Genomic DNA, 23,248 nt, shown 5'->3' with positions numbered 1-23,248 from the left:
CAAGCCAGAAACTCAGCCATCCATTGGTCAATCCAACCAGCTCCGTACGGATCACCCTGTCCAAATGTCCGTGTACCCAATTTATTGGGATTTGGACATGGGCGGGACATTAGTCTTCAGCCAATTGACCCTGGAGGAGGTGGTCCTGACCTGCCCACAAGAGGTACTGTGTATGGACCTGCCCAAGTTCAACTGGGCCAAGACTGGCCTGAACACCAAGTCGGGGATTGGATTTCTGACACCAGCGCGTCAGCCCGATCGCAACAGTACCAGACACTGTTCGATGGTCGGGACCCAGCATCACCTAACCATTTCCTGCGTTTTCCTGGCTTTTCCCCAAGCCAAAACTATGATTTTCATATGCAAATGCAGCACACAGAGCGCCCTACAAGAAGGGAGTATGTTCATCTCTCTGCAACTCAGACTCAGCTGTTATGAGGGATGGAACATACTTCTGTGATGGGTGGAGACACTTTTACCCCCCAGACAGATCGGGGGCCCCCCCCCCTCGGGGCCCCCCCCTCGCTGTTATGAGGGATGGAACGTACTTCTGTGATGGGTGGAGACACTTTTACCCCCCAGACAGATCGGGGATCCCCCCCCTCGGGGCCCCCCCCCTCGCTGTTATGAGGGATGGAACGTACTTCTGTGATGGGTGGAGACACTTTTTACCCCCCAGACAGATCGGGGATCCCCCCCCTCGGGGTCCCCCCTCGCTGTTATGAGGGATGGAATGTACTTCTGTGATGGGTGAAGACACTTTTTACCCCCCAGACAGATCGGGGATCCCCCCCCTCGGGGCCCCCCCCTCGCTGTTATGAGGGATGGAATGTACTTCTGTGATGGGTGGAGACACTTTTACCCCCCAGACAGATCGGGGATCCCCCCCCTCGCTGTTATGAGGGATGGAACGTACTTCTGTGATGGGTGGAGACACTTTTACCCCCCAGACAGATCGGGGGCCCCCCCCCTCGGGGCCCCCCCCCTCGCTGTTATGAGGGATGGAACGTACTTCTGTGATGGGTGGAGACACTTTTTACCCCCCAGACAGATCGGGCCCCCCCCCCCTCGGGCCCCCCCCTCGCTGTTATGAGGGATGGAATGTACTTCTGTGATGGGTGAAGACACTTTTTACCCCCCAGACAGATCGGGCCCCCCCCCCTCGCTGTTATGAGGGATGGAACGTACTTCTGTGATGTGAATTATCCCTATAGAGCTCCCACATCAGGCAGACCGTCCTCTCCTCTCATTGGCTCCAAACCTGTTCTCCCAGAAAGTGATAACCTGATTGCCACATAAAAGGTGTCACCTCCAGGAGGCGGGGCTTTAGACTAATTAATGCTAAATGATGATTGGGTCTGTAAGGCCTATGGAGTAATTGTGTATAATACACATCTGATCCCAGATCCATGGATGACCATTGTTTGTACCTTCTATTCATTTCCCTACTGCCCAGGGGCCCCATATACATCCTTACCCTCCTGCCCAGGGGCCCAATATACATCCTTAATGACCAGACTGTTCCTGCACACACCTTTGTAATGAAAGGGCGTGGCCTCATCTCATCTACTCACCTGTCATGGCTGATTCCATATTTCCACTCAAATCTTACATGTCCGTTACACCTCCTGGGTGTGGATGTCTCCTTCTGGGTGTGGAAGTCTCCTCCTGGGTGTGGAAGTCTCCTCCTGGGTGTGGATGTCACCTCCTGGGTGTGGATGTCTCCTCCTGGGTGTGGAAGTCTCCTCCTGGGTGTGGAAGTCTCCTCCTGGGTGTGGATGTCACCTCCTGGGTGTGGATGTCTCCTCCTGGGTGTGGAAGTCTCCTCCTGGGTGTGCATGTCTCCTCCTGGGTGTGCATGTCTCCTCCTGGGTGTGGATGTCACCTCCTGGGTGTGGATGTCTCCTCCTGGGTGTGGAAGTCTCCTCCTGGGTGTGCATGTCTCCTCCTGGGTGTGCATGTCTCCTCCTGGGTGTGGATGTCACCTCCTGGGTGTGGAAGTCTCCTCCTGTGTGTGACAGTAACCTCCTGGGTGTGGACGTCGCCTCCTGGGTGTGGATGTCGCCTCCTGGGTGTGGAAGTCTCCTCCTCTGTGTGACAGTAACCTCATGGGTGTGGCAGTCTCCTACTGGGTGTGGATGTCTCCTCCTGGGTGTGGATGTCACCTCCTGGCTGTGGAAGTCTCCTCCTGGCTGTGGAAGTTTCCTCTTCGGTGTGGAAGTCTCCTCCTGGGTGTGGATGTCACCTCCTGGGTATGGCAGTCTCCTTCTGGGTGTGGATGTCTCCTCCTGGGTATGGCAGTCTCCTCCTGGGTGTGGATGTCACCTCCTGGTTGTGGATGTCTCTTCCTGGGTGTGGATGTCTCTTCCTGGGTGTGGAAGTCTCCTCCTGTGTGTGACAGTAACCTCCTGGTTGTGGAAGTCTCCTCCTGGGTGTTGATGTCACCTCCTGGGTGTGGAAGTCTCCTCCTGGGTGTGGATGTCTCCTCCTGGGTGTGGATGTCACCTCCTGAGTGTGACAGTAACTTCCTGGGCATGGAAGACTCCTCCTGGGTGTTGATGTCACCTCCTGGGTGTGGGAGTCTCCTCCTGGGTGTGCATGTCTCCTCCTGGGTGTGGAAGTCGCCTCCTGGGTGTGGATGTTGTCTCCTGGGTGTGGACGTCTCCTCCTGGGTGTGGAAGACTCCTCCTGGGTGTGGAAGACTCCTCCTTGGTGTGGAAGTCTCCTCCTGGGTGTGGAAGTCTCCTCTTGAGTGTAGCAGTTTCCTCCTGGGTGTGAAAGACTCCTCCTAGGTGTGGAAGTCTCCTTCAGACTGTGGAAGTCTCCTCCTGGGTGTGGAAGTTTCCTCTTGGGTGTGGAAGCCACCTCCTGGGTGTGGGAGTCTCCCCCTGGGTGTGGATGTCACCTCCTGGGTGTGGATGTCACCTCCTGGGTGTGGATGTCTCCTCCTGGGTGTGGATGTCACCTCCTGGGTGTGGATGTCACCTCCTGGGTGTGGAAGTCTCCTCTTGGGTGTGGCAGTTTCCTCCTTGGTGTGAATGTAACCTCCTGGGTTTGGATGTCACCTCCTGGGTGTGGAAGTCTCCTCTTGAGTGTAGCAGTTTCCTCCTGGGTGTGGATGTCACCTCCTAGTTGTGGAAGTCTCCTCCTGGGTGTGACAGTCACCTCCTGGGTGTGGAAGTTTCCTCTTGGGTGTGGAAGCCACCTCCTGGGTGTGGAAGTATCTTCCTGGGTGTGGAAGCCACCTCCTGGGTGTGGAAGTATCTTCCTGGGTGTGGAAGTCTCCTCCTGGGTGTGGATGTCACCTCCTGGGTGTGGAAGTATCTTCCTGGGTGTGGAAGTCTCCTCCTGGGTGTGGATGTCACCTCCTGGGTGTGGAAGTCTCCTCCTGGGTGTGGCAGTCTCCTCCTGGGTGTGGATGTCTCCTTCTGGGTGTGGATGTCACCTCCTGGGTGTGGATGTCACCTCCTGGGTGTGGAAGTCTCCTCCTGGGTGTGGAAGTATCTTCCTGGGTGTGGCAGTCTCCTTCTGGGTGTGGATGTCTCCTCCTGGGTGTGGAAGTATCTTCCTGGGTGTGGAAGTCTCCTCCTGGGTGTGGATGTCACCTCCTGGGTGTGGAAGTCTCCTCCTGGGTGTGGCAGTCTCCTCCTGGGTGTGGATGTCACCTCCTGGGTGTGGATGTCACCTCCTGGGTGTGGATGTCACCTCCTGGGTGTGGAAGTCTCCTCCTGGGTGTGGCAGTCTCCTCCTGGGTGTGGATGTCTCCTTCTGGGTGTGGATGTCACCTCCTGGGTGTGGCAGTCTCCTCCTGGGTGTGGATGTCACCTCCTGGGTGTGGCAGTCTCCTCCTGGGTGTGGATGTCACCTCCTGGGTGTGGAAGTCTCCTCCTGGGTGTGGATGTCACCTCCTGGGTGTGGATGTCACCTCCTGGGTGTGAAAGTCTCCTCCTGGGTATGGAAGTCTCCTCCTGGGTGTGGATGTCACCTCCTGGGTGTGGAAGTCACCTCCTGGGTGTGGAAGTCACCTCCTGGGTGTGGATGTCACCTCCTGGGTGTGGAAGTCTCCTCCTGGGTGTGGATGTCTCCTCCTGGGTGTGGCAGTCTCCTCCTGGGTGTGGATGTCACCTCCTGGGTGTGGCAGTCTCCTCCTGGGTGTGGATGTCACCTCCTGGGTGTGGCAGTCTCCTCCTGGGTGTGGATGTCACCTCCTGGGTGTGGAAGTCACCTCCTGGGTGTGGATGTCACCTCCTGGGTGTGGAAGTCACCTCCTGGGTGTGGATGTCACCTCCTGGGTGTGGAAGTCTCCTCCTGGGTGTAGAAGTCGCCTCCTGGGTGTGGATGTCGTCTATTGGGTGTGGAAGTCTCCTCCTGTGTGTGACAGTAACCTCCTGGGTGTGGAAGACTCCTCCTGGGTGTGGAAGTCTCCTCCTGGGTGTGGAAGTCTCCTCCTGGGTTTAGATGTCACCTCCTGCGTGTGGAAGTCTCCTCCTGGGTGTGGATGTCTCCTCCTGGGTGTGGAAGTCTCCTCCTGGGTGTGGATGTCACCTCCTGGGTGTGGATGTCTCCTCCTGTGTGTGACAGTAACCTCCTGGGTGTGGAAGACTCCTCCTGGGTGTGGAAGTTTCCTCCTGGGTGTGGAAGTCACCTCCTGGGTGTGGAAATCTCCTCCTGGGTGTGACCACAAAACCTCTATTTTGGTCCCATCACTTCGGATTACAGAGTGCCGGAAGCTGTGAGCCATTTGCGGGTGTCGGCCATATTGTACCCGGGATTTTTTGTGGCATTGGTGCAATAAAGGCTTCATTCTGGCAACTCCACCATGCAGCCCAGACCAGGAGTGATGCATGATATATACACACACACTATATTGCCCCAAGTATTGGTCCGCCGGCATTTACATGCACATGACCTTTAATGGCCCCCCAGTCTTAGTCCGTAGGGTTCAATATTGAGTTGGGAGGGGATTGCAACACCTGAATCACATGATATGGAGGGGATTGCAACACCTGAATCACATGATATGGAGGGGATTGGAACACCTGAATCACATGATATGGAGGGGATTGGAACACCTGAATCACATGATTGGGAGGGGATTGGAACACCTGAATCACATGATTGGGAGGGGATTGGAACACCTGAATCACATGATTGGGAGGGGATTGGAACACCTGAATCACATGATATGGAGGGGATTGGAACACCTGAATCACATGATATGGAGGGGATTGGAACACCTGAATCACACGACTGGGAGGGGATTGGAACACCTGAATCACATGATTGGGAGGGGATTGGAACACCTGAATCACGTGATATGGAGGGGATTGGAACACCTGAATCACGTGATATGGAGGAGAATGGAACACCTGAATCACGTGATATGGAGGAGAATGGAACACCTGAATCACGTGATATGGAGGGGATTGGAACACCTGAATCACGTGATATGGAGGGGATTGGAACACCTGAATCACGTGATATGGAGGGGATTGGAGCACCTGAATCACGTGATATGGAGGGGATTGGAACACCTGAATCACGTGATATGGAGGGGATTGGAGCACCTGAATCACGTGATATGGAGGGGATTGGAACACCTGAATCACGTGATATGGAGGTGAATGGAACACCTGAATCACGTGATATGGAGGGGATTGGAACACCTGAATCACGTGATATGGAGGGGATTGGAACACCTGAATCACGTGATATGGAGGGGATTGGAACACCTGAATCACGTGATATGGAGGGGATTGGAGCACCTGAATCACATGATATGGAGGGGATTGAAGCACCTGAACCACGTGATTGGGAGGGGATTGGAACACATGAATCACGTGACCAGGAGGGGATTGGAGCACCTGAATCACATGACATGTAGGGGATTGGAACACCTGAATCACATGATATGGAGGGGATTGGACCACCTGAATCACATGATATGGAGGGGATTGGAACACCTGAATCACATGATATGGAGGGGATTGGAACACCTGAATCACATGATATGGAGGGGATTGGAACACCTGAGTCACATGATATGGAGGGGATTGGAACACCTGAATCACATGATATGGAGGGGATTGGAGCACCTGAATCACGTGATATGGAGGGGATTGGAGCACCTGAATCACGTGATATGGAGGGGATTGGAACACCTGAATCATGTGATATGGAGGTGAATGGAACACCTGAATCACGTGATATGGAGGGGATTGGAACACCTGAATCACGTGATATGGAGGGGATTGGAGCACCTGAATCACGTGATATGGAGGGGATTGGAGCACCTGAATCACATGATATGGAGGGGATTGGAGCACCTGAACCACGTGATTGGGAGGGGATTGGAACACATGAATCACGTGACCAGGAGGGGATTGGAGCACCTGAATCACATGACATGTAGGGGATTGGAACACCTGAATCACATGATATGGAGGGGATTGGACCACCTGAATCACATGATATGGAGGGGATTGGAACACCTGAATCACATGATATGGAGGGGATTGGAACACCTGAATCACATGACATGTAGGGGATTGGAACACCTGAATCACATGATATGGAGGGGATTGGAACACCTGAATCACATGATATGGAGGGGATTGGAACACCTGAATCACATGACATGGAGGGGATTGGAACACCTGAATCACATGATTGGGAGGGGATTGGAACACCTGAGTCACATGATATGGAGGGGATTGGAACACCTGAATCACATGATATGGAGGGGATTGGAACACCTGAATCACATGATTGGGAGGGATTGGAACACCTGAATCACATGATATGGAGGGGATTGGAACACCTGAATCACATGATTGGGGGGGGGGGACAATACTTGGGGCAATATAGTGTACATGTGAGCACACGTATGACAGACTGGACGGTGTATCACCAGCTGACTGTCTATAACATGTATGTACAATCAGCAGTCCCGCCTGACCCTTGTCCCCACAGACAGAACCCCGGAGACACAATCACCGATAACACACCAATCAATCCTCCACCTGACAGCCGATACGGGGCCATAAAATCCCGACCTTCCAGGTGAGAGGCTCAGAGCATCGTCCAGATCGATCGTCCGCCATCAATGCAAATCAGAGAGAGGGAAGTGTGACGTCATCGTGTCTGTGTGCAGAGTGCAGAGGGGACGTCCCATAATACCCCCCGCCCTCCAATAATACCCCCTCCTTCCCATAATACACCCCCCATCGTCCCATAATACCCCCCGCCGTCCCATAATACCCCCCACCTTCCCATAATACACCCCCCATCGTCCCATAATACCCCCCCGCCTTCCCATAATACCCCCCACCGTCCCATAATACACCCCCGCCTTCCCATAATACTCCCCCGCCTTCCCATAATACACCCCCCATCGTCCCATAATACCCCCCGCCGTCCCATAATACCCCCCACCTTCCCATAATACACCCCCCATCGTCCCATAATACCCCCCCGCCTTCCCATAATACCCCCCACCGTCCCATAATACACCCCCGCCTTCCCATAATACTCCCCCGCCTTCCCATAATACCCCCCCGCCTTCCCATAATACACCCCCCACCGTCCCATAATACACCCCCCACCTTCCCATAATACCCCCCACCGTCTTATAATACACCCCCCACCTTCCCATAATACCCCCCACCTTCCCATAATAGCCCCCACCGTCCCATAATACACCCCCCACCTTCCCATAATACACCCCCCACCGTCCCATAATACCCCCCACCGTCCCATAATACACCCCCCACCGTCCCATAATACACCCCCCCACCTTCCCATAATACACCCCACCGTCCCATAATACACCCCACCTTCCCATAATACCCCCCACCTTCCCATAATACACCCCCGCCTTCCCGTTATACCCCCCACGTCCCATAATACACCCCACCTTCCCATAATACACCCCCCACCGTCCCATAATACACCCCACCTTCCCATAATACACCCCCACCGTCCCATAATACACCCCCCACCGTCCCATAATACACCCCCCACCGTCCCATAATACCCCCCACCTTCCCATAATACACCCCCGACTTCCCATAATACACCCCCCACCTTCCCATAATACCCCCCACCGTCCCATAATACACCCCACCGTCCCATAATACACCCCACCGTCCCATAATACACCCCCCACCGTCCCATAATACACCCCACCGTCCCATAATACACCCCCCACCGTCCCATAATACACCCCCCACCTTCCCATAATACACCCCATACCGTCCCATAATACACCCCCCACCGTCCCATAATACACCCCCCACCTTCCCATAATACACCCCCCACCGTCCCATAATACACCCCCCACCTTCCCATAATACACCCCCCACCGTCCCATAATACACCCCCCACCGTCCCATAATACCCCCCACCTTCCCATAATACCCCCCACCGTCCCATAATACACCCCCCACCTTCCCATAATACACCCCCCACCGTCCCATAATACCCCCCACCGTCCCATAATACACCCCACCTTCCCATAATACACCCCCCACCGTCCCATAATACACCCCACCTTCCCATAATACACCCCCGCCTTCCCGTTATACCCCCCGCCTTCCCATAATACCCCCCACCTTCCCATAATACACCCCCCACCGTCCCATAATACACCCCCCACCGTCCCATAATACCCCCCACCGTCCCATAATACACCCCCCACCGTCCCATAATACACCCCCCACCTTCAAATAATACACCCCACCGTCCCATAATACCCCCCACCGTCCCATAATACACCCCACCTTCCCATAATACACCCCACCGTCCCATAATACCCCCCACCGTCCCATAATACACCCCACCTTCCCATAATACCCCCCACCGTCCCATAATACCCCCCACCGTCCCATAATACACCCCACCTTCCCATAATACCCCCCACCGTCCCATAATACACCCCACCGTCCCATAATACACCCCCCACGGTCCCATAATACCCCCCACGTCCCATAATACACCCCACCTTCCCATAATACACCCCCCACCGTCCCATAATACACCCCCCACCGTCCCATAATACACCCCACCTTCCCATAATACCCCCCACCGTCCCATAATACACCCCACCGTCCCATAATACACCCCCCACGGTCCCATAATACCCCCCACGTCCCATAATACACCCCACCTTCCCATAATACACCCCCCACCGTCCCATAATACACCCCCCACCGTCCCATAATACCCCCCACCTTCCCATAATACACCCCCGACTTCCCATAATACACCCCCCACCTTCCCATAATACCCCCCACCGTCCCATAATACACCCCACCGTCCCATAATACACCCCCGCCGTCCCATAATACACCCCACCGTCCCATAATACACCCCCCACCGTCCCATAATACACCCCCCACCTTCCCATAATACACCCCATACCGTCCCATAATACACCCCCCACCGTCCCATAATACACCCCCCACCGTCCCATAATACCCCCCACCTTCCCATAATACACCCCCGACTTCCCATAATACACCCCCCACCTTCCCATAATACACCCCCGCCGTCCCATAATACCCCCCACCGTCCCATAATACACCCCACCGTCCCATAATACACCCCCCGCCGTCCCATAATACACCCCACCTTCCCATAATACACCCCCCACCTTCCCATAATACACCCCATACCGTCCCATAATACACCCCGCCGTCCCATAATACACCCCGCCGTCCCATAATACCCCCCCGCCGTCCCATAATACACCCCCGACTTCCCATAATACACCCCACCGTCCCATAATACACCCCCCGCCGTCCCATAATACACCCCACCGTCCCAAAATACACCCCACCGTCCCATAATACACCCCACCGTCCCATAATACACCCCCGACTTCCCATAATACACCCCCCACCTTCCCATAATACACCCCCCACCGTCCCATAATACCCCCCCCACCGTCCCATAATACACCCCACCGTCCCATAATACACCCCCCGCCGTCCCATAATACACCCCACCTTCCCATAATACACCCCACCTTCCCGTAATACACCCCCGACTTCCCATAATACACCCCACCGTCCCAAAATACACCCCACCGTCCCATAATACACCCCACCGTCCCATAATACACCCCCGACTTCCCATAATACACCCCCCACCTTCCCATAATACACCCCCCACCGTCCCATAATACACCCCCCACCGTCCCATAATACACCCCACGTCCCATAATACACCCCACCTTCCCATAATACACCCCCGACTTCCCATAATACACCCCCCACCTTCCCATAATACCCCCCACCGTCCCATAATACACCCCCGCCGTCCCATAATACACCCCCGCCGTCCCATAATACCCCCCACCGTCCCATAATACGCCCCACCGTCCCATAATACACCCCCCGCCGTCCCATAATACACCCCACCTTCCCATAATACACCCCACCTTCCCATAATACACCCCCGACTTCCCATAATACACCCCACCGTCCCATAATACACCCCACCGTCCCAAAATACACCCCACCGTCCCATAATACACCCCACCGTCCCATAATACACCCCCGACTTCCCATAATACACCCCCCACCTTCCCATAATACACCCCCCACCGTCCCATAATACCCCCCACCTTCCCATAATACACCCCCGACTTCCCATAATACACCCCACCGTCCCATAATACACCCCACGTCCCATAATACACCCCACCTTCCCATAATACACCCCCCACCTTCCCATAATACACCCCCCACCGTCCCATAATACACCCCACCGTCCCATAATACACCCCCCACGGTCCCATAATACACCCCACCTTCCCATAATACACCCCCCACCGTCCCATAATACACCCCACCTTCCCATAATACACCCCCACCGTCCCATAATACACCCCACCGTCCCATAATACACCCCCACCGTCCCATAATACACCCCCCACCGTCCCATAATACACCCCCACCGTCCGGTCAGTATGGAGACGTCTCTGATGCAGTTCTGGTGGATGAAAGTAGGGGGAGTAGTGGTGGGGGGCTGTATTCTGGGGGGGTGTCGTACACGGTGGTGGGGGGGGCTGTATTCTGGGGGGGTGTTGTACACAATGGTGGGGGGGCTGTATTCTGGGGGGGTGTTGTATACAGTGGTGGGGGGGGCTGTATTCTGGGGGGTGTTGTACATGCTGGTGGGGGGGCTGTATTCAGGGGGGGTGTTGTACACAGTGGTGGGGGGGCTGTATTGGGGGGGGGTTGTACACAGTGGTGGGGGGGCTGTATTCTGGAGGGTGTTGTACATGGTAGTGGTGGGGGGCTGTATTCTGGGGGGGTGTCATACACGGTGGTGGGGGGGCTGTATTCTGGGGGGGGGGGTGTTGTACACAGTGGTGGTGGGGGGCTGTATTCTGGGGGGGTGTTGTACACGGTGGTGGGGGGCTGTATTCTGGGGGGGTGTTGTACACAGTGGTGGTGGGGGGGTTGTATTCTGGGGGGGTGTTGTGCAGTGGTGGGGGGGCTGTATTCTGGGGGGGTGTTGTACATGCTGGTGGGGGGCTGTATTCTGGGGGGGTGTTGTACATGGTGGTGGGGGGCTGTATTCTGGGGGGGTGTTGTACACGGTGGTGGGGGGCTGTATTCTGGGGGGGTGTTGTACACGGTGGTGGGGGGGCTGTATTCTGGGGGGTGTTGTACACGGTGGTGGGGGGGCTGTATTCTGGGGGGTGTTGTACATGGCGGTTGGGGGTCTGTATTCTGGGGGGGTGTTGTACACAGTGGTGGGGGGGCTGTATTCTGGGGGGGGTGTTGTACACAGTAGTGGGGGGGCTGTATTCTGGGGGGGTGTTGTACACGGTGGTGGTGGGGGGCTGTATTCTGAGGGGGTGTTGTACACGGTGGTGGTGGGGGGCTGTATTCTGAGGGGGTGTTGTACACAGTGGTGGGGGGGCTGTATTCTGGGGGGTGTTGTACACAGTGGTGGGGGGGCTGTATTCTGGGGGGGTGTTGTACACGGTGGTGGGGGGCTGTATTCTGGCGGGTGTTGTACACGGTGGTGGGGGGGCTGTATTCTGGGGGGGTGTTGTACATGGCGGTTGGGGGTCTGTATTCTGGGGGGGTGTTGTACATGGCGGTTGGGGGTCTGTATTCTGGGGGGGTGTTGTACACAGTGGTGGGGGGGCTGTATTCTGGGGGGGTGTTGTACAGTGGTGGGGGGGCTGTATTCTGGGGGGTGTTGTACATGCTGGTGGGGGGGCTGTATTCTGGGGGGGTGTTGTACACGGTGGTGGGGGGGCTGTATTCTGGGGGGTGTTGTACACGGTGGTGGGGGGGCTGTATTCTGGGGGGGTGTTGTACACAGTGGTGGGGGGGCTGTATTCTGGGGGGTGTTGTACACAGTGGTGGGGGGGCTGTATTCTGGGGGGTGTTGTACACGGTGGTGGTGGGGGGCTGTATTCTGAGGGGTGTTGTACACGGTGGTGGTGGGGGGCTGTATTCTGAGGGGGTGTTGTACACAGTGGTGGGGGGCTGTATTCTGGGGGGGTGTTGTACATGGTGGTGGGGGGGCTGTATTCTGGGGGGGTGTTGTACACAGTGGTGGTGGGGGGGCTGTATTCTGGGGGGTGTTGTACACGGTGGTGGGGGGCTGTATTCTGGGGGGGTGTTGTACACGGTGGTGGGAAGGCTGTATTCGGGGGGGGGGTGTTGTACACGGTGGTGGGGGGGCTGTATTCTGGGGGGGTGTTGTACACGGTGGTGGGGGGCTGTATTCAGGGGGGTGTTGTATACGGTGGTGGGGGGCTGTATTCTGGGGGGTGTTGTACACGGTGGTGGGGGCTGTATTCTGGGGGGGTGTTGTACACGGTGGTGGGGGGGCTGTATTTTGGGGGGTGTTGTACACAGTGGTGGTGGGGGGGCTGTATTCTGGGAGGGTGTTGTACACGGTGGTGGGGGGCTGTATTCTGGCGGGTGTTGTACACGGTGGTGGGGGGGCTGTATTCTGGAGGGTGTTGTACACGGTGGTGGGGGGGCTGTATTCTGGGGGGGTGTTGTACACAGTGGTGGGGGGGCTGTATTCTGGGGGGTGTTGTACATGGCGGTTGGGGGTCTGTATTCTGGGGGGGTGTTGTACACAGTGGTGGGGGGGCTGTATTCTGGGGGGGTGTTGTACAGTCGTGGGGGGGCTGTATTCTGGGGGGTGTTGTACATGCTGGTGGGGGGGCTGTATTCTGGGGGGGTGTTGTACACGGTGGTGGGGGGGCTGTATTCTGGGGGGTGTTGTACACGGTGGTGGGGGGGCTGTATTCTGGGGGGGTGTTGTACACAGTGGTGGGGGGGCTGTATTCTGGGGGGTGTTGTACATGGCGGTTGGGGGTCTGTATTCTGGGGGGGTGTTGTACACAGTGGTGGGGGGGCTGTATTCTGGGGGGGTGTTGTACACAGTAGTGGGGGGGCTGTATTCTGGGGGGGTGTTGTACACGGTGGTGGTGGGGGGCTGTATTCTGAGGGGGTGTTGTACACGGTGGTGGTGGGGGGCTGTATTCTGAGGGGCTGTTGTACACAGTGGTGGGGGGGCTGTATTCTGGGGGGGTGTTGTACACGGTGGTGGTGGGGGGCTGTATTCTGGGGGGGTGTTGTACACAGTGGTGGTGGGGGGCTGTATTCTGGGGGGTGTTGTACACGGTGGTGGGGGGCTGTATTCTGGGGGGGTGTTGTACACGGTGGTGGGGGGGGCTGTATTCAAGGGGGGTGTTGTACACAGTGGTGGTGGGGGGCTGTATTCTGGGGGGTGTTGTACACGGTGGTGGGGGGCTGTATTCTGGGGGGGTGTTGTACACGGTGGTGGGGGGGGCTGTATTCGGGGGGGGTGTTGTACACGGTGGTGGGGGGGCTGTATTCTGGGGGGGTGTTGTACACGGTGGTGGGGGGGGGCTGTATTCTGGGGGGTGTTGTACACGGTGGTGGGGGGCTGTATTCAGGGGGGTGTTGTATACGGTGGTGGGGGGCTGTATTCTGGGGGGTGTTGTACACGGTGGTGGGGGCTGTATTCTGGGGGGGTGTTGTACACGGTGGTGGGGGGGCTGTATTCTGGGGGGTGTTGTACACAGTGGTGGTGGGGGAGCTGTATTCTGGGAGGGTGTTGTACACGGTGGTGGTGGGGGGCTGTATTCTGGGGGGGTGTTGTACACGGTGGTGGGGGGGCTGTATTCTGGGGGGGTGTTGTACATGGTGGTGTGGGGGGGCTGTATTTAGTCAGTCATCAGGGTTCCCCTTTACATCAGAGTCTGCAGGGTTCCCCCTTACATCGGAGTCCGCAGGGTTCCCCCTAACATCAGAGTCTGCAGGGTTCCCCCTTATGTTGGAATCAGCAGGGTTTCCCCTTACATCAGAGTCTGCAGGGTTCCCCCTTACATCAGAGTCCGCAGGGTTCCCCCTTACATCGGAGTCCGCAGGGTTCCCCCTTACATCGGAGTCCGCAGGGTTCCCCCTTACATCGGAGTCCAGCGTTTCCTTTTACACATTGTAACGCACATGTGACATAAATGTACAGATTTGAGTAGATAAGATGTGATCAGTAGCAATATGTCATCGGAGGGACATTCCATTGTCATTAGTGATGTATATACTGTAGGGACATTCCATTGTCATTAGTGATGTATATACTGTAGGGACATTCCATTGTCATTAGTGATGTATATACTGTAGGGACATTCCATTGTCATTAGTGATGTATATACTGTAGGGACATTCCATTGTCATTAGTGATGTATATACTGTAGGGACATTCCATTGTCATTAGTGATGTATATTCTGCAGGGACATTCCATTGTCATTAGTGATGTATATTCTGCAGGGACATTCCATTGTCATTGGGGGAAATGAGGGACTCAGACACAGAGACATCAATTAGGCTGAAAAGCCCCGGCTCCTGGATGTGACACCTTTGTACTAATAAGGTTGTCACCTTCTGGGGAAACTGGTTTAGGAGGAAGTGGCTCCAGACATTCCGGCTTCATGACAGCGAGGGGGGGATGCCCCGATCTGTCTGGGGGGGGAAAAGTGTCTCCACCCATCACTGAAGTACGTTCCATCCCTCATAACAGCGAGGGGGGGGGGGGGGGCCCGATCTGTCTGGGGGGTAAAAGTGTCTCCACCCATCACAGAAGTACGTTCCATCCCTCATAACAGCGAGGGGGGGGCCCTGAGGGGGGGGGCAGCCCGATCTGTCTGGGGGGTAAAAGTGTCTCCACCCATCACAGAAGTACGTTCCATCCCTCATAACAGCGAGGGGGGGGCCCGAGGGGGGGGGTGCCCCGATCTGTCTGGGGGGTAAAAGTGTCTCCACCCATCACAGAAGTACGTTCCATCCCTCATAACAGCGAGGGGGGGGGCCCCGAGGGGGGGGGTGCCCCGATCTGTCTGGGGGGTAAAAGTGTCTCCACCCATCACAGAAGTACGTTCCATCCCTCATAACAGCGAGGGGGTGGGCCCGAGGGGGGGGGTGCCCCGATCTGTCTGGGGGGTAAAAGTGTCTCCACCCATCACAGAAGTACGTTCCATCCCTCATAACAGCGAGGGGGGGGCCCGAGGGGGGGGGGCCCGATCTGTCTGGGGGGTAAAAGTGTCTCCACCCATCACTGAAGTACGTTCCATCCCTCATAACAGCTGAGTCTGAGTTGGAGACATGAACATACTCCCTTCTTGTAGGGCGCTCTGTGTGCTGCATTTGCATATAACAATCATATTTGTGGATTGGGGAGGAGCCAGGAAATGCATGGAATGATTAGATGACGCGGGGGGGCGACAGTCGGATGGTGTTTGGTACTGTTGTGATCGGGCTGATGCGCTGGTGTCAGAAATCCAATCCCCGACTTGGTGTTCAGGCCAGTCTTGGCCCAATTGAACTTAGGCAGGTCCATACACAGTACCTCTTGTGGGCAGGTCAGGACCACCTCCCCCAGAAGCAATTGGCCGAGGACTAATGTCCCGCCTACGTCCATATCCCCATAAATGGAGTCCCCGGACATCGGGACATTTGTGATTGGTATGGAGCCGGTTGATCGACCAGCAGATTGCTGACTCTCTGACTGGCTCCAGTCGCAGGATAGATCTCAGTAAACGTTTTATTCCCGTTTATTTTATAGTGACGTCATTTGTGTGTCTTCTCGTATTTCTGAAACTTTTTATATTTTATACATATTTTATGCCCCGCCCACTTTCAGGAAATTAAATCATAAAATTAATTAGTGACTTCTGTGTATTTAAACTCGGGGTCAGATCTCCGGAGAGATCAGATTGGAGGGATTAGATTGGATTGTATTTTAGTGCCTTTAAACGCTCGGCCAGCTCATTGCCAATCTGTATGCAATTGCACTGTGTGTGGGCAGATTGAATACAGATTGTAAAGGTAACAGATCTGCCAGACGGAGATCTGTGTGTGTGGGGTGTCTCAACAGACCGTTCTGCGGATAAACTGTTGGGTGGTGGCAGGCTACCTTTGTGGTGCGTCTGGTGTGGGGGTGTGTCTGGTGTGGGGGAGGGGTGTGTCTGGTGTGGGGGGGTGTGGGGGAGGGGTGTGTCTGGTGTAGGGGTGTGTCTGGTGTGGAGGTGTGTGGGGGAGGGGTGTGTCTGGTGTGGGGGGGGGTGGACAGTGGAAGGGTGTGATTACTAAGCTGCTCCTCCCCTCAGTGCACCAGATTGTATGTAAGATTTGTATCTGCAGTGTGTGGTCAGCCCTCTGGATTGTAGTGGAGTCTCCCCCGGTGGTGGGCGGAGGTAGTGCGGGGTGTGGTCAGCCCTCTGGATTGTAGTGGAGTCTCCCCCGGTGGTGGGCGGAGGTAGTGCAGCTGTGGAAGGATCTCCCGGCTGGTCTTATATACGGATTATATATCAGAGTTCAGTCCCCTTTATTCCCTCGTTACCCCAAGTCACCGCCCCACGTGTGCACCTCGGATAGCTAGTCACTGGGGGCGGGGCCTGTGGGGAATCTGTGACAGGGGGGCGTGACATATCATCAGTTATACACATCAGAGTCAACAGGGTCCCCCCTATCACAACCAATCTGTCATGCCCCGCCCCCAGCGACTAGCTATCCGAGGAGCACACGTGGGGCGGTGACTTGGGGTAACGAGGGAATAAAGGGGACTGAACTCTGATATATAATCCGTATATAAGATCAGCCGGGAGATCCTTCCACAGCTGCACTACCTCCGCCCACCACCGGGGGAGACTCCACTACAATCCAGAGGGCTGACCACACCCCGCACTACCTCCGCCCACCACCGGGGGGAGACTCCACTACAATCCAAAGGGCTGACCACACCCCGCACTACCTCCGCCCACCACCGGGGGGAGACTCCACTCCAATCCAGAGGGCTGACCACATCCCGCACTACCTCCGCCCACCACCGGGGGGAGACTCCACTACAATCCAAAGGGCTGACCACACCCCGCACTACCTCCGCCCACCACCGGGGGGAGACTCCACTCCAATCCAGAGGGCTGACCACACCCTGCACTACCTCCGCCCACCACCGGGGGGAGACTCCACACCAATCCAGAGGGCTGACCACACCCCGCACTACCTCCGCCCACCACCGGGGGGAGACTCCACTCCAATCCAGAGGGCTGACCACACCCCGCACTACCTCCGCCCACCACCGGGGGGAGACTCCACACCAATCCAGAGGGCTGACCACACCCCGCACTACCTCCGCCCACCACCGGGGGGAGACTCCACTACAATCCAAAGGGCTGACCACACCCCGCACTACCTCCGCCCACCACCGGGGGGAGACTCCACTCCAATCCAAAGGGCTGACCACACCCCGCACTACCTCCGCCCACCACCGGGGGGAGACTCCACTCCAATCCAGAGGGCTGACCACACCCCGCACTACCTCCGCCCACCACCGGGGGGAGACTCCACTACAATCATGAGGGCTGACCACACACTGCAGATACAAATCTTACATACAATCTGCTGCACTGATTAGAGGGGAGGAGCTTAGTAATCACACCCTTCTAGGGTCCACCCCCCCACCAGACACACCCCTCCCCCCCACACCAGACACACTCCTCCCCCACACCACAAAGGTAGCCTGCCACCACCCAACAGTTTATCCGCAGAACGGTCTGTTGAGACACCCCACACACACAGATCTCCGTCTGGCAGATCTGTTACCTTTACAATCTGCATACAATCTGCCCACACACAGTGCAGTTGCATACAGATTGGCAATGAGCTGACCGAGCGTTTAAAGGCCCTAAAATACAATACAATATAATCTCTCCAATCTAATCCCTCCAATCTAATCCCTCCAATCTAATCCCTCCAATCTGATCTCTCCGGAGATCTGACCCCGAGCTTAAATACACAGAAGTCACTAATTAATTTTATGATTTAATTCCCCAAAGTGGGCGGGGCATAAAATATGTACAAAGTATAAAAAGTTCCAGAAATACAAAGATATAAGAAGACACACAAATGACGTCACTATAAAATAAACGGGAATAAAACGTTTACTGAGATCTATCCTGCGACTGGAGCCAGAGAGTCGGCAATCTGCTGGTCGATCAACCAGCTCCATACCAATCACAAATGTCCCGATGTCCGGGGACTCCTTTATGGGGATATGGACGTAGGCGGGACATTAGTCCTCGGCCAATCAACTCTGGGGGGTGGTCCTGTACCCGCCCACAGGATGTTCTGGGCGCTGGCCTGCCCAAGTCCAATTGGGCCAAGACTGGCCTGAACACCAAGTCGGGGATTGGATTTCTGACACCAGCGCGTCAGCCCGATCACAACAGTACCAATCACCATCCGACTGTCACCATCCGACTGTCACCATCCAGCGTCACCATCAGACTGTCACCATCAGACCGTCACCATCCGACTGTCACCATCAGACTGTCACCATCCGACTGTCACCATCCGACTGTCACCATCCGACTGTCACCATCCAGCGTCACCATCCAGCGTCACCATCCGACTGTCACCATCAGACTGTCACCATCCAGCGTCACCATCCGACTGTCACCATCCAGCGTCACCATCCGACTGTCACCATCCAGCGTCACCATCCAGCGTCACCATCCGACTGTCACCATCCAGCGTCACCATCCAGCGTCACCATCCGACTGTCACCATCCAGCGTCACCATCCAGCGTCACCATCCAGCGTCACCATCCGACTGTCACCATCCAGCGTCACCATCCGACTGTCACCATCAGACCGTCACCATCCAGCGTCACCATCAGACTGTCACCATCAGACTGTCACCATCCAGCGTCACCATCCGACTGTCACCATCAGACTGTCACCATCCAGCGTCACCATCCGACTGTCACCATCCGACTGTCACCATCCAGCGTCACCATCCGACTGTCACCATCAGACCGTCACCATCCAGCGTCACCATCCGACTGTCACCATCCGACTGTCACCATCCAGCGTCACCATCCGACTGTCACCATCAGACCGTCACCATCCAGCGTCACCATCAGACTGTCACCATCCAGCGTCACCATCAGACCGTCACCATCCAGCGTCACCATCAGACTGTCACCATCCAGCGTCACCATCCGACTGTCACCATCCGACTGTCACCATCCAGCGTCACCATCCAGCGTCACCATCCGACTGTCACCATCCGACTGTCACCATCCAGCGTCACCATCCGACTGTCACCATCCGACTGTCACCATCCAGCGTCACCATCCGACTGTCACCATCAGACCGTCACCATCCAGCGTCACCATCAGACTGTCACCATCCGACTGTCACCATCCAGCGTCACCATCCGACTGTCACCATCCGACTGTCACCATCCAGCGTCACCATCCAGCGTCACCATCCAGCGTCACCATCCAGCGTCACCATCCGACTGTCACCATCAGACTGTCACCATCCAGCGTCACCATCCGACTGTCACCATCCAGCGTCACCATCCGACTGTCACCATCCGACTGTCACCATCCGACTGTCACCATCAGACTGTCACCATCAGACTGTCACCATCCAGCGTCACCATCCGACTGTCACCATCAGACCGTCACCATCCAGCGTCACCATCAGACTGTCACCATCCGACTGTCACCATCCAGCGTCACCATCCGACTGTCACCATCCGACTGTCACCATCCGACTGTCACCATCCAGCGTCACCATCCGACTGTCACCATCCGACTGTCACCATCAGACTGTCACCATCAGACTGTCACCATCCAGCGTCACCATCCGACTGTCACCATCCGACTGTCACCATCCAGCGTCACCATCCGACTGTCACCATCCGACTGTCACCATCAGACTGTCACCATCAGACTGTCACCATCCAGCGTCACCATCCGACTGTCACCATCCGACTGTCACCATCCAGCGTCACCATCAGACTGTCACCATCCAGCGTCACCATCCGACTGTCACCATCCGACTGTCACCATCCAGCGTCACCATCCGACTGTCACCATCCGACTGTCACCATCCAGCGTCACCATCCGACTGTCACCATCCAGCGTCACCATCCGACTGTCACCATCAGACTGTCACCATCAGACTGTCACCATCCAGCGTCACCATCCGACTGTCACCATCAGACCGTCACCATCCAGCGTCACCATCAGACCGTCACCATCCAGCGTCACCATCCGACTGTCACCATCCGACTGTCACCATCAGACTGTCACCATCCAGCGTCACCATCCGACTGTCACCATCAGACCGTCACCATCCAGCGTCACCATCCGACTGTCACCATCCAGCGTCACCATCCGACTGTCACCATCAGACTGTCACCATCCAACTGTCACCATCCGACTGTCACCATCCGACTGTCACCTAACCGTTTCCTGCATTTCCTGGCTCCTCCCCAATCCACAAACATGATTGTTATATGCAGATGCAGCGCACAGAGCGCCCTACAAGAAGGGAGTATGTTCATGTCTCCAGTTCACATTCAGCTGTTATGAGGGATGGAACGTACTTCTGTGATAGGTGGAGACACTTTTACCCCCCAGACAGATCGGGCCCCCCCCCCCCCTCGCTGTTATGAAGCCGGAATGTCTGGAGCCATTTCCTCCTAAATCAGTTTCTCCAGAAGGTGACAACCTTATTAGTACACCTCCAGGAGGCGGGGCTTTTCAGCCACCAATTGATGCCTCTGTGTCTGAGTCCCTCACCCCCCCTTGACAAGGACTGATACATCACTAATGACAATGGAATGTCCCTCCGATGACATCTTATCTACTCAAATCTGTACATGTATGTCACATGTGCGTTACACCGCCTCTACATCAGTCCCCAGGGTTCCCCCTTACATTAGAATCCCCAGGGTTCCCCCTTACATCAGAGTCCCCAGGGTTCCCCTTACATTAGAATCCCCAGGGTTCCCCCTTACATCAGAGTCCCCAGGGTTCCCCTTACACAGGAGTCCGCAGGGTTCCCCCTTACATAGGAGTCCCCAGGGTTCCCCCTTACATAGGAGTCCCCAGGGTTCCCCTTACACAGGAGTCCCCAGGGTTCCCCTTACACAGGAGTCCCCAGGGTTCCCCTTACATAGGAGTCCCCAGGGTTCCCCCTTACATAGGAGTCCGCAGGGTCCCCCCTTACATAGGAGTCCCCAGGGTTCCCCCTTACATAGGAGTCCGCAGGGTCCCCCCTTACATAGGAGTCCCCCTTACATAGGAGTCCGCAGGGTTCCCCTTACATAGGAGTCCCCAGGGTTCCCCTTACATAGGAGTCCCCAGGGTTCCCCTTCCATAGGAGTCCCCAGGGTTCCCCTTCCATAGGAGTCCCCAGGGTTCCCCTTACATAGGAGTCCCCAGGGTTCCCCTTACATAGGAGTCCCCAGGGTTCCCCTTCCATAGGAGTCCCCAGGGTTCCCCCTTACATAGGAGTCCCCAGGGTTCCCCCTTACATAGGAGTCCACAGGGTCCCCCCTTACATAGGAGTCCCCAGGGTTCCTCCTTACATAGGAGTCCGCAGGGTCCCCCTTACATAGGAGTCCCCAGGGTTCCCCCTTACACAGGAGTCCCCAGGGTTCCCCTTACATAGGAGTCCCCAGGGTTCCCCTTCCATAGGAGTCCGCAGGGTCCCCCCTTACATAGGAGTCCCCAGGGTTCCCCTTACATAGGAGTCCCCAGGGTCCCCCCTTACATAGGAGTCCCCAGGGTTCCCCCTTACATAGGAGTCCCCAGGGTTCCCCTTACACAGGAGTCCCCAGGGTTCCCCTTACACAGGAGTCCCCAGGGTTCCCCTTACATAGGAGTCCCCAGGGTTCCCCCTTACATAGGAGTCCGCAGGGTCCCCCCTTACATAGGAGTCCCCAGGGTTCCCCCTTACATAGGAGTCCGCAGGGTCCCCCCTTACATAGGAGTCCCCCTTACATAGGAGTCCGCAGGGTTCCCCTTACATAGGAGTCCCCAGGGTTCCCCTTACATAGGAGTCCCCAGGGTTCCCCTTCCATAGGAGTCCCCAGGGTTCCCCTTACATAGGAGTCCCCAGGGTTCCCCTTACATAGGAGTCCCCAGGGTTCCCCTTCCATAGGAGTCCCCAGGGTTCCCCCTTACATAGGAGTCCCCAGGGTTCCCCCTTACATAGGAGTCCACAGGGTCCCCCCTTACATAGGAGTCCCCAGGGTTCCCCCTTACATAGGAGTCCGCAGGGTCCCCCTTACATAGGAGTCCCCAGGGTTCCCCCTTACACAGGAGTCCCCAGGGTTCCCCTTACATAGGAGTCCCCAGGGTTCCCCCTTGCATAGGAGTCCCCAGGGTCCCCCCTTACATAGGAGTCCCCAGGGTTCCCCTTACATAGGAGTCCCCAGGGTTCCCCTTCCATAGGAGTCCGCAGGGTCCCCCCTTACATAGGAGTCCCCAGGGTTCCCCTTACATAGGAGTCCCCAGGGTCCCCCCTTACATAGGAGTCCCCAGGGTTCCCCTTACACAGGGTTCCTCCTCTGGAGATCTCTATGGTGACTGAGCTCAGACTGGGGGAGGGGAGCAGTACAGGGAGGTCATGTGATTTGATGAGGGGCGGAGCAGTGTAAGTCTCAGGTCTGGATGGACACAACCCGGTAGCCCCGCCCACTTACGTCTTTCCCGCCTTTTTTGTGTTTAGGAAGTCGGGTGGCGGCCACCGCCTCTCCCACGTAGTGGGCGGAGTCTCAGCAGAGCGGTTAAAGATGTCATTACGCACGGCGTGTAGTGGGCGGAGTGCCGGCATGTGACGTCACCAAAGATGGTGGTGGGCGCCTTTCCCATAGCTA

The sequence above is a fragment of the Staurois parvus genome, unplaced genomic scaffold (genome assembly GCF_062004578.1).
Source record: "Staurois parvus isolate SC_StPar_1 unplaced genomic scaffold, SC_StPar_1.0 ptg002510l, whole genome shotgun sequence".
NCBI lineage: Eukaryota > Metazoa > Chordata > Amphibia > Anura > Ranidae > Staurois > Staurois parvus.
Note: the sequence above shows the minus strand (reverse complement) of the source record.